We start from the raw sequence: 14035 nt of genomic DNA, 5'->3' as shown, positions 1-14035 counted from the left end.
GGTTTTTTTTTATATGTCTAAGCCGCGTAATCTTGCTTAGGCACCCAACCCCCCTGAAATGGTATAGGGCTTTGGCGTACAAGGAGAGCTCAGGGGTGGCCCACAGCCTTCTACACAGGGCTATAGGCCTAAATCGGGCCAGGTCCTCGATGCTAAAACATCCCAGATCCAAAAACAGGGGCACCAAGGGGGTAGATTGCAGCAGGCCTGATAGTGCCCGCATGAATTTGTTTTGGGCGATAATTATAGGAGTAATGTCCTCATGACCCCACAATTTTGCGCCATATAGAATTGCACTCATAACCTTTGAATTATATATTTTAGGAGCTGGAGCTAGGGGTTTGGTAAAGGAGAGCCTGTGCTCTTTTAAAAGAGCACCAGCTAACTGCGCGTGTTTCAGGGCAAGCATATCGATTTGCGGCTTCCATTGTAATTTCCTGTGTAAGGTTAACCCCAGGTAGGTAACTACATCAGTCTACTCTAAAAAAGCACTATTCCTGTGGACCTTGCCTCTCATAACCTTTTGTGAGTGAAGGACCATAAACTTAGTCTTATCCACATTGACCACCAGCTCATGGTCGTGGCAGAACTCCTCAAAACGGGACAGGGCCACCTGTAGACCAGATTGAGTCTTAGAAAGAATCAAGGTGTCATCTGCCAACATGAGTAGGGGGGTTTTCAGGCCCCCCAAAGTTGGAGCAACGGTAGGGCATGTGGAATATTATTGTACAACCCTGTCCGATGAATAAGAAAAACAGAGTAGGGGCAAGGACTTATCCCTGGAGAACACCCTTTAACACCGGGAATCTGTCTGTAACATCTCCATTACAGATATCCATATTGATACTGGGAGCGTTACACTCTGATCTCTAGATGGCCCTAATCTGTATGACCCAACAGTGTTCAACCCGCTTAATATTGAAGTGTCAACTTGGCCTACCCCTTTCATGCTATGCAGGGTTTTCAACTTGCATTTCGAAGTAAAAAGAGGGAATGAGGATGACCTCTGCAATAAGCCACTAGCCCTTAAGGCTGTGACGCAAATGGTTAGCGATCATGACGTGATTGATATATGGGGAGCGCTTAAATATCCAGATCCTGGATAAAACATTTTCTCTTATGCCCATAATAAGCTGGTTCCCCTTGATTTTGTTTTTGTAACAACATCCATAGTAGGGCAGGTAGGAATGGAATCTTTCCCCAGGGTTTTATCAGACCACAATCCACTCATACTAGAGTGTGCATTAGCAGACCTGGAAAGGCAACCTTGAACCTGAACATTTGATTAGAAGTTATTCATGGAATAGATTATCGGACACATGCGTAACTGACAGATAGATTTTTTGTTGATAAATGAGGGAACTGCAACTCCTGGGATGGCCTGCGACTCTCTAAAGGCAATGCTAAAGGGAGAGACAATAAGCTTCAGTCTGTTTAAACAACAACAAAATCATGTTCAGCTGAGGGAAATGTATGAAGGGCTTTCTAAATATGAGGCCCAGTTAGCTAGTACAATCTGGCAAGTTTTTTATGTCGGAGAAATCATTCAGAAAATAGTGGTAAACAAGACTGGAATCAATAAATAATAGAATAAAGTTGTGGCCGCTAAATCTCAAAGCTACAGGGCAGAGTGTTACGAATATGGAGAGAATACCGGTGGGCTGTTGGCACAGCACAAAAGGCAGAAGGAGGTAAAAAGAGGAGTGGAGGCTAGCTGCGATAAATAGGAGAGGAGGACAGGTGTCCCTGCCAGGATACTGGAAGTATTCTGTAAATGCTGTTTAGAATTATATGAAGAGGATATTTTTCCACAATCGAAACGCTATACTGACTTACTCGACACAGGTAAGGGGAGTATATTGAATGAGAAGAGGCAGCTTCCCTAGAAGAACCTAGAAGTGAAAGCTTTGGCAAGGGGTAAGGCCATGGGACCTGACAAAATTGTATGCTGTATTTCTCCCTGAGCTCTTAGAAGCCATGTCCTTCACTTTTTTGACTGCAGAGTTAGAGGAGGGATACCGTATTCATGGGAAGATACTAATTTGTAGTATTTAGGAAGAAGGGGAAACCTCCATCAAACATTAGATCACATAGGCTCATCAAAGAGGAAAGAAAAGAAACTTCAGTGAAATTGAGCTTGAAGAATTAAATGGGGATTTGTACAAGAAAATGAAAAACTTTCACATGAATGAGTGTTTGAAAAATAGAAATGAGTAAATGTTGAAAAGTTGGCATCTGTTTCTGTAGTTTGTGACGATATAAAATATCATCAAAGAGGGGATTGATGGAGCAAGGTTTTGCAGGTAAAGCGCCTTGCTTGGATTCAGTTCTCTTTATATAATAAGTAATGAAAACATGTTTGTCTTATTAACAATGCAAAATACAACATTTTGTACTATCTAGAGGAAGCTTTCCTATGTGCTTCTTACTAACCGTATCTCGAGTAACCTAAAACGCAGGAACTTTTCTGCGCATGCGTCTGTCACACTCACCTGACATGACGTATTCTCTTTGCTTGGTGGGAAATTTTTGCTTCTGCGCACTAGAAATAAGATGGCTACTCTGTGTGTTAACGTACTAAAGCTTGCAATGTTGCTTTTACTGAGTTGTTGGTTCTGCTAAATCTTTAATACTATAGTTAAAATAAAACAATGGAAATAGAGTAGAGATAAGTGGTATACTATGCATTCATTTATTCAATGTTCTAAAACTGTTTTTCTTTGACTTTGTTAGTAGCTCATGTTTGTCCAATCAAAATACATTATTGCTCCATCTTGAGTCCCGCAACTGGTTGTGGGCGCCGGTCCTGACCTGTGGTGGTCCTGTCCTGATCCAATTTGGTCCGTACTTATCCTGATTCTGGTCTGCACCTGTTCTATCCTGTTGGCACCTGCACTTTTGGGGTCCTGTCCTTTATCCCAGCCCGTGGCCAGGGTTGGTCTTCACACCATTCTAGGCAAATATAAAGCTGAGCGGGATATGTCATTGTGCTGTTTCCCTCTTCTTACCCTTCCTATGTTTTAATGCTTAACGAAAGTTTCACAACATTTCTGCATCGTTTTACTTTGATTATATTCTTTCTAATTGATCAAGCTTTTAGTGATTTAGTATGGACTCTAACATTTAAGAAAATATTTAGATAAAGCATTTACATTTTTCCCGAGTTTGTGGTTATTTATGAGTGCAAATGATTGTTTTTTACCTAATATGCTAACTCCCTTGATCCTTTAGGACTCTAGGTACCGGAGACAAGGATTGCTAAGTCAAGGTATAGGTCCTAAAAGGTTAAAATAAATCACTGGAATAGCGTAGGTTTACTTGTTCAAAGTGTGTAGGTGTTTATGGGCCCAGGTGAGTATCGTAAAATTCTGAGCAGGTGAACCTGTGCTCTATCAGTATGTTGCAAAAATAAATTGTTATTATGTTTCATGTTGTGTGCGTCCTGTTTTGTCCATGATCACAAGTGTTTTTAACATTTTATATAATAACTTGCATTTTGCTTTTTCTTCTCCATGACAGATACTACGTGTTCAGAATGAACCGTATGTATTTTTTTGAAATGCTCACACAATAGGTGTGCATTCATTATCTTTATTTTCACTTAACTATAGGTCCTGCATGGAGTGGTACACAAGGGGCTGGTCCCTTTGTTGTCTTGAAGAAGGGGATACTTCAAAACATGTCAACACAATACTAGGGATTATAATGACATAACAGTGATTCATCCCTTTTATTAACCCCTTTTTATCCTTGCCAACTGGGAGCATGAATAAAACTTTGGCTCACTAGTTAGGTGAATGTTTAAATATCACTTACACCAGTCCCCCTACACTGCACTACACATATCCTCACAAAATAAGTGCTCCTACGTAACTCTGCAAGTGGCAGCATGCCCCAAGCAGTAGATGCTTGGGATGACCCCAATGATGTAGCATGTCACCTAGGGGCAACCCTGGGTGAGTGAGGGAATTCAAGAAAATAATATTTATTTTTGGCTAACAGAGGTTGGTGTCCACCCAATTGGTGAACTACCCGTCTGTCCTTGGCTAGGTTCCTTTGATCCATCATCCACGGATCCTTTTTGCTATACATAAAATTGCCACTCACTACATGATCAAACAGCAAGTAAAAAGGCATGACCACTAGAATGAACACATGTAGGCCTATGGGAAGAGCAAACTGACTGGCTACATAAAATGCCCACTGGCCACATGGTCAAACAGAAAGCAAGGAGACATAGTCACAATGAGGCCTATGGTAAAACACACTGGCTTACTACACAATATGGCCACTGACCACATTGTGAACCAACAACAACAAGCAAAGAGGCATGGCTACAACAAAGAAAACATGTAGGCCTATGGCAAAAGCACACTGGCTGGCTACACAAAATGGCCACTGACCACATGGTCAAACTGCAAGCAATGATGCTTGGCAACAACAAAGAACCCATGGAGACCTACAGTAAAAACACACTGGTTGACTACACAAAATGGAAACTGACCACATTGTCATATAACAAGTGTGAAGGCATGGCCACAACAAAATACTCATGGAGGCTTACAACAAAAGCACAATGGCTGGCTACACAAATAGGCAATTGACCAGATGGTCAAACAACAGCAAACAAGAAAGCATGGCCACAACAAAGAATACATGCAGGCCTGTGGCAAAGGCAAGGCACACTGGCTGGATACACAACATGGCCACCAATCACATGGCCAAACAGCAAGCAAGAAGGCATGGCAACAACAAGGAATACATGCCAGTCTAATGCAAGAGCATTCTGGCTAACTACACAAAATGCCCATGGACCAAATGGCCAAACAGCACGCAAGGAGGAATGGCCACAAAAAAAGAACACATACAGGTCTCTGGGAAAGTGCACCACTGGCTGGCTACACAAAATGGCCAGCGAGGCAGCGACCACATGATCAAACAGCAAGCAAAGAGGAATGGCCACAACAAGGAATATATATGCACACCTATGTATACTGAGGGCTCTAATGGTAAAAAGGGTCGCACATACTATATAAAGGATCCATATAGTAGGACTCTTAGCCCAGAAGATCAAGAGCATCTGGAAGATCCTATTACACTAGATGAGCTCATAGATGCCATTAGCTCTTTTGAGGTCGGTAACGCTGCAGGCCCAGACAAGCTGCCTCTAGAATTCTATAAAATCTTTCTATAAGAGCTACAATCAGATATGCTGATAAGTTTCCAGGAGCCACAAAAGGGGTAAGCCCCAGCATCTTGGGACTTAGCCAATATTGTTATCTTTTAAAAGAAGGATAAGCCTCCTACATTACCTGGATCCTACAGACCTATTTCTTTATTAAATTGCAACGATAAAATCCATGTAAAGATTAAGGCCATGTGGATAGCGAGAGTAATTTCACCTTTAGTTTTAGCCAGACAACATGGTTTTATCCTAGGAAGAGGCACGGTCAACCATATTAGTAGGGTGGTCACCTTGTAAGATCTGGCTAATGTCGTTCAAGCTCTGTTTGGAATGGTGCTACTCGAAGTCGAAAAAGCATTTGACCAGGTCTTCAGGGAATTTTTATGGGCAACTATGAACTGGCAAGGCTTTAGACCTGGATATCAATGCAATAGGAGCTGTGTACAGATCTCCTGTATCTCAAATCTGTGAGCTGGGGTTAGAATCTGATCCAATACTTATCTCCAGAGGAACTAGACAAGGTTGTGCGTCTTCCCACTCCTGTTAGCTTTATAAAACAATCCATTTTTGAATATGCTGGTAAATAGACCTATTATTAAATCAGTGCAACATGGACAGGAAGAGTCTAAGGTGCCTACACTGATGATGTAGCCATTGTCACCCCTGAACTAGCTGTAGCAATATTAGAGGTTGAACGGTTAGCATCTAAATTTGGGCAGAATTTTGGCTGTAAATTAAACTCTGATAATTTGTACGAAGCAAGCTTCCTTTAATGATTCTAGGGTCACTGAGGAAGCAGTATATCTTGTTGTTCAAATGAAAACATTTCTGGACAAAATGGTATCTGCTAACTGGGATCACACGTTCTACAACATATATTTCTGGGACATAAGCAAGTGCAGTTACATTTTTTATTTGTTAAGTAAAAGATGCATTTGTGGCATATTCAATGTTAAGTGTTGTTTTCTGCAAATTTCTCCATAGGCACTGGTTGAAATTATATTAACAGCCCTGGATGCAGGTGTGGGGATGTACTTGTAATATTGTACTAAGCATTTATTGTTCGAAATCCAATATTATTTTTTTCAGGGGAATAGTCATTTATTTTCTGTTTTATTGTGGTTAATATTTCCATGTATATGGAATCATTTTTATTTGGTAATGCGTAAAGTAAAGGTATGGTGCAATTTTGATATTGGCCCTGTATTGTATATAATTGGGAAAATGGTTTAGGACAAATATTTAAAGTACCATCTATCATCCAATGTTGGCTTTCCTGTAATTTTATTAGGTTTTTAGAAGTGTCAAATATTATTACTCTTTTGTCATTGCTTTTGTTATCATAAATGACAAATGGTTGTTTGTTTAAGCTTATACTTTGTTCTGACTTCATTACAAGTTCTGGGAATTGAAGTGGTAGTAGTTTTTTTAGTTTGTGAAATAGCTCTTTTTAGTGAAGCTACACTTGGCATTTGTGTCGTGGCTGTCTTTGGGATTTGGGGAATTTGTTATTTTATAATGACGCTTGTTGGTTTCTGGGAACCTGTGCTAGCTTCCTTTATATTTTCTATAGCAGATCTTACTTCAATTTCTGTTATGTTCGGTGGGTGGTTATGCTCCCTAGTATAAAGTACAGTTGTTTCCCTAGTTGTTGCTCTCCCGTAACATTTATTTGAGTAATATTTACAACATTTCCAATTCACTTTTAAATCAAATTGTTTTTCTTGAGTATAAGTGTACCCCATATAACAAAGTAACATTTTTCCCTTCTGGCTTGTTATAAATTAAGCTCCTTCAGTCATTTTGTTGTATGTTAAACTATAGAAAAATATATATTATAAATATTGAAAATGTTTTTATATGCATATAAATTTAAATATATAAACATTTTTATATTATATACTTTCATTGATGGTAATTCTGTTTTTGAATTTGCTGGTGTTTCTCTTTTAGTTGTTGTATTTTTGTTCTGTATTTTATTTCTCTGAAAAAAAGAAGTATATTTGTTTGTATTCATTGTTCTTATATTTTTTATAGTTGACAGTTAGCTTTTTTTATTTTACTTTTTACTTTGGCTTGGCTGATTTTATCTATTGTTTTCTAATGGTTTGGCAAATACTTTGTTACTTGTATCCTTTTTTGTGTTTTCTTGTTGTTGGTTGTTGTTTGTAGATTGTGCTGTAGTGGGAAGAGATAATAAGAAGAAAACATTCTTTACTATTTAGATAATGTGTGTGCTTTTTATACTTTTTTTAGCTGTTATAATTATTCAGTTTAATTTAATTACTTTCTTTTAATACAGTTTCTTTTTTGTTATATGTTGATTTTCTTAGGTGTGTCGTTGAAGTCCTCCAAAGTTTTCTCTCCTGTTGTTTTTTTTTTGGGGTGCGGATTGTGTTTGATCTTTAACTGTTTATGTAGTGTTTTTGAAGTTGCAATTAGTATATTATTAGTCAATTTGAATTTGCAGTGTTTTTATTGGTTAGTTTGTATATTTTGAATTTATTTGGGATGGTTAGTTTCCAAATAAGGAAAAAATTAGTAGTATGTTTGCAGACAGTGCAGAATTCAGAGGCCAGGCTGATTTGCAGCATCCGATACTGCCACTCCATTTCACCTCACTTGGCCAAACTGCACTGGCTCCTAGTGAGACTACGCATTCAGTGCAAAGCCCTGACCCTTGCCTTTAGGGCTCTTAATGGACGAGGCCCTGCTTACTTGAGGCACAGACTGAAGATCTCACAAGCAACGTAGAATCTCAGATCTAACCACCTTCACTTAATGCTTTGCCCCGATTTCATCTTACACGTACGGGAGGTAGGGCCTTTGCAGTGGCCACCTCCAGATTCTGGAATCTACTTCCACTGGAACTTAGGTTTCTGACATCAGAGCCTCTGTTTCGTAGGAAAATTAAGACCTGGCTCTTCTCTCTGATCTAGCCCATTCTCTATCTCCCTGGACGTCACTGAACTTCTCTGGCTGTTGTATGTCTTCAGCGCCGGGACACCCCCGTCGGGAGTAGCTGCACGCTTTACAAGCTTCTAAAATTAAAATAAATAAATAATAATAGTTTAATTAATTTATTTATAAAGTTTTCGTTATATATTATATAATTTAATGTTTTGGTATTGTTATATATAGGGGTCGATTCGTATTCGGGAAACAAATCCATACGACAATTCGTATTCATAGCTGTTTCCGTATGAATCGTACAAATCCGTCCGAATCACGTAGTACAATCCATAGGAAAAGAATACGTACGAATGTGTGTGAACCGTACGAAAAGCAAGGGAAAATCCGTACCATATAGGACCCTCATGGTGAACCGTACGAATCATAAACATGCTGTATGACCCGACAAGTACGATCCGGACCAGGGAACCAGAACGCGATTTGTACGGAATCGTCGTATGAGCAATTTGTCCGCCGAACCACACATTCACATCCGCACTGTACCCCTGCAATCATGAGGGTACGCACCGTACCCCTATGCTCTGTACTTCTACGCACCGTAGCCCGATGCACCGTACACCTATGCACCATAGATTCATACACCGTATCCCCATGCACCATACACCTAATCACCGTACCTCAACTCACTGTACCCCTGCAATCATGGGGTGCACTCGCATACCCGGGGGGTCCGTTTCGCATGCGGTTCGAGTCGAAATATGCTTTTGCGAACATTTTAAGCTCCCGTAGAAAAAGTTGTCGTAACTAATCGTACTTGTTGGTTTGAGAAAAGCTGCTTCGATCTGTACGGACATTGCGTACTGCGTGTTCTGAAAGCGTTTTGTACTATTTTTAAGTCGCATGGTCTTTCGTACGATTCGTACAGAGATGTGCTTTGGGTCCGGATCGTACTTCATCGTACATATGGGACGTTGACGGTGTACGATTCATGCGGGAAAAATGCTCCGTACAGCGATTCGTAGGGATATTTTACCAAATCGGAATCGACCCCCTAATGTTAATAATATTTATTGTAGTAGTTTTTGTAGTGATATTTTTTTATTGTGTGATACTTAATTTTTTGGGGGGAATATAAGCATATTTATAAAGTAATACATTTTTTTTAATTATAGTAATGAAAGAATATTTATGTAATGTTATCATTGTATTTATTCCTATTATATGTAGTCTATATTTTAAATGTTGCGATATTAATGTTGTCGATAATGTTGTTTCCGATATTTTTTACTTCATGTATCTTATTTAATGGTGGTCGATATTTATTTATTTCGATATGTTTATTAACGATATTAGTGGTATCCATATTTATGTTTGTCGATATTGTGTATTCTATATTTGTGTTGTTTTTTAGTTAAGTATAGGATTTCGATAATAATGTCATCGATATTTTTGTTTCGATATTTATGTAGGTCGATATTGTGTCTTTCAAAATTATGTCAGTGATTCCAGTGAAATATGTGAGTATACCCAGAAGTTGTGGGGCTGGGCTGTACGTAGTTTTCCATTTCATTATTGGGATTGCTTTCTCCAACATATGCAAATTGTACTAACAAGTGAAGGAAATGCTGAGGTGGCAGAGTCTCCATCTATTTTCCAAATGTTGTTGGACCCTGATGCCAAGAGAAGTTTTTTTAAATGTTTCGAACCTAGCTACTATAAGGACACTTGGTTAAAGGTTGTTCAAGGAGCTAGTAAAGTATGATAGCAGGTTTGAAGACGGCTGCAGATTCAAGGGTATAACACTACATGCCCACGTCAGCATCATTATTACTACCTTCTATTTTCTGGGACACCACTATGGCTAGATGGAGACGAAAGGGTGTGGTGATATTGAGGGATCGTTTTTATTAAGATGGTATTCTGCCTTATTCAAGTTTGGTAGCAAAGTGCTCTTTATCAAAAACAGATTTCTTTAAGCATCTGCAGATGCGGGACTACCTACAGAGGAAATTAAATCAAGTATCAAGTAACATTAGTAAAAACAAAATATTTTGATTAAGGCAGTCAGAGGTTATGGGAGGATCAGTATTTTTTATCAGGACCCCCATCATTTGAAATATGGAGAGGAAGGTTTTATGCCTTATGTAATTTAGAGTATAGTCTATATACCCTTAAAGGGTATATAGACTATTTTGCTCTAATCTTAGATTCTAAATTGTGTATACCTGTGTTATTTATTGACTTATTAAAATAAAGATTTAAAAGAACACATGCAGGCCTATGGCAAAAGCACACTAACTTGCTACACAAAATGGCCAGTGACCACATGGTCAAACAGCAAGTAAGGAGGCATGACCACCATAAATGGACACATGCAAGCCTATGGCTAAAGCACACTGGCTGGCTGCAAAAAACACCACCAACCACATGGTTAAATAACAACAAGAAAGGAGGTATGGCCACATCAAAGCATACATGCAGGCCTATGGCAAACGCACACTGGCTAGCTACACAAAATGGCCTCTGACCACATGCTCAAAGAACAGCAAGCAGTTATGGCCACAACAAAGACTACATGCAGACCTAAGGCAAAAGCACATTGGCTGGCCGCACAAATGGCCACTGACCACATGGTCAAACAGCTAGCAATGACGCATGGCTATAACAAAGAAAACATACAAGCCTATGGCAAATACACTCTATCTGGAAACACAAAACAGTTGCTGGTCACATTGTCAAACAATAAAAAGCAAGGAACCATGTTTTAATATTGATAAGATCGGTGCCAATGCTTATACTGATACCTTCATATGTAAGAACGAAATTGCATCTCCATTATGGAACTCACCCATCATGAACTCTCCATCAACCTTGACTCAGGAATATGGAGTCAGGCAAGCACTGAGACCTAGGCCTGAGGTTACTGACTGAAAAGTCACAGGTAGGGTGGCCGTAGCCAGCAGACAAACCTGTAAACATGAAACTCAGATCAATACCTCAGATTAGTGTAGCAACACCTTAATTGTCCAGAGAGATTCATCCCAATAAAGAACATATGGGCAAAAGGGTGGGCACATTCCCAAAAACCCCATCACATCAAAGTCAATAATGCTTTATGCGATCAATATAAATCAGAAAAGCGGACGTATAGTTTTAAACAGTCATTATAAAATGTAAGAAATTTTACAAAGACTTAAAAGCCAAATAGAATTAGAAATACTTAAACGCAAATATGTTTCCAGGTAAACAATAAAAATATCAAATCAGACCAGCAACTTCTTTGTAATCTTATGAGCCCCATTCAAAAAGTTTGAAGTGTTAAAACAGATTAAAGTACTTGTCATCATTTGTAATTAAACGAACAATGGTCTAACTTTCAGAAAGATATGTTCCTTGAGTAAGGCCATTATGTAGTGATGCTTAAGAGTTGGAACAACAACCTCTTTCTTCCATATTATGCCTACCTTGTGGTACTGCTAAGAACCAGTGAAGGAGGTTTAAATGAATCTGGTCAACAAAAATCGATGTTGAGGATGTGATAGTATGATTGAAAAAAGGCTTCACTGAAGGGCACATTTTTAACATTATGTAAGATTGCACAGTAGATTTAATAAGTTCCTGCACCTCCATATCTAGGCTCATAATACAAAAGAAGTACTCTCTCACTCAACTCAGATCCTTCTTAATTATACCATGTGGGTTCCCAAATAAATCAGGATGTTCTAATGTACATAAGATATCATTAATGTATTTAATCCAAGGGATATGTAACGCCTGATCTTGTGTTAAAAAGTCTTCAAGTGCTGGATTACACCATACCCTAATCCATCAGAGAAATGGTGCGAGTGTTAACCGGACAATTATGTAACCCAGCCCCAGCTCATCATGCACTAAATATTAAGTACTATATGTGGAATGGCTGTCATCTTTCTCAGAAGTGTATTTTCAACAACCTGGCGGTCCATCTTATCTAAATAACCCCAGATGTCATTGCCATAGCTGGCGATCGAGGTACATTTGGCCTGATATACTTTAGAAAGGGCATGCACTGGTTTAGCCCCAGCCTTTTAGCAAGTTCTAAGGTAGCTGCTGCAGCTCTTGAGAAAGTGTTAATGTTTACCTGCCTTTGGGGCACTCACAAGCAGTTCAAAAGGATCCCCATGTCAATTCCAGACCCTCACCAACGCATTTTTTTGAGTGTTTCCTGGAACCTACAACCATTATGTGCAATTTAAAATAATTGGAGCTCAAATCCAGGGAACTCATAAAAGCCAAAAAAAAGCTAACAAACTTCTGCAGTCCTATTGCAGTCCTAGAAATTAGGTCTGTGTCATCCGCATAAAGGAGGGCAGGCACTAACTGAGAGCCAGCCCACGGGATGTCCTATGAGTCGTATACAACACAGAACCCAGACCATTGATGTATAAAGTAAATACAAATTGCGCCAAGATTCAGCCGTGTCTGACCCCTCTACATAATTTAACAGCTCCAGACCGACTTCCTGTTTGGTTATACCTTTTCAGGACGGCAAAATCCAGATGCAAATCACTGATAAAATTAACTATGTGTTGGTCCACCCCGAGAGCGTTCATCATCCTCCACAGTTTGGATCTATTAACTCGATCAAACGTGGAGGTGAGCTCTATTAACGCCATATGCAAAATACCTTTCTTTGTGACCGTACATTTACCAATGATTAAATGCAGGTTTAGGCATTGGTTCAGGATGCCTTTGCTGTCCTGCACCCTTATTGACCTGAGATAACAGTATTCTGCTCCGATCAATCAACTAACCTAGATAGAATAACTTTCCACAAGACCTTAATGGTTGAGTCTATAAAAAAATTGGACAGTGGCATTTAAAGACAGTTCTAAGGCCCTTTTAAAGCACTGTAACAATTATAGCCTTAGACCAAGACTGTGGGACACCTTTCGTACAGGTGGTATTGCCTACTTGGGTTACAATTGTGGCCTTACTAATGCTTCTGCTTTAAAAAGGTCCACAGGCAACCCATCACGGCCCAGCGCCTTTTCCTCTGGCATAGATAAAATAGAATTAGGGATCTCAGTTTCAGTCAGATACAGGGTGTAATCCATGTGCCATTCAACCTGATCTAAAATCTGAGTCTCTACCAAATTAATATCATAAATTCCCTGGAGGTATGTGACCCAGAAGTCCGGAGCAATAACACACTCCAACATATATTTTCTGTAGCCCCTAAAGAATGGGCAATTCAACACCTTTCAAAGTTTTGCACCATTCTTCAAAACACTTTTCCTGCAGGAGATCATCCCAGGCTCTCATTTTGATTTCTTTTTTCTTTGTGCCAATCCTGATTTATATGCCTTCTTCTTCCTTGGAAACTCGTTCTGTCCCTGGTGATAAAACCCAGGGCCCTCATCAGGTCTTGATGGGCCTATTAGCGATTTGGTCAAATCATCTTTCTCCCACGGCATCTCCTTTACCCTCTGGCCTCCAAAGATCTTTAGCAAGCTGCTCCCAAATCCTAAAAGAAGGAACCAAAAGCCCCGAATTACTTTTGTCATTGTTTATACAAGTATTACAATTGTGAACACATGTACTATGGAGATTACTAACATACGTTTCCAGAATAACCTTGCCCCAATTCATCCAAAGACCCAGGTTCCTGAGTGATATTTCCCTACCACCCTCCCCTCCATTGGGATGGAGTACTACCCCTACATCCTAATCTAGTTCCAGTAGAAAGGGCTTATGGTCACTAAACTGGCTCTGTCTAATCTCAACATCTTTGACCCTAGGAATCATGCCAGTGGATATAAAAATATAATCTATGGTTGAATTACATCACATCCGAATGCAAGATGGGATGGTATCCACTGCCTAATTGCTGATAAGCTATAACAGATTGCTGTCGGCTAAGATAGCCTCAAGTTGCTCCCTTTGAATGGTATGTTC

Source organism: Lissotriton vulgaris, chromosome 1_1, assembly GCF_964263255.1.
Source record: "Lissotriton vulgaris chromosome 1_1, aLisVul1.2, whole genome shotgun sequence".
NCBI classification, from domain to species: Eukaryota; Metazoa; Chordata; class Amphibia; order Caudata; family Salamandridae; genus Lissotriton; species Lissotriton vulgaris.
This window is presented reverse-complemented; position numbering follows the sequence as displayed.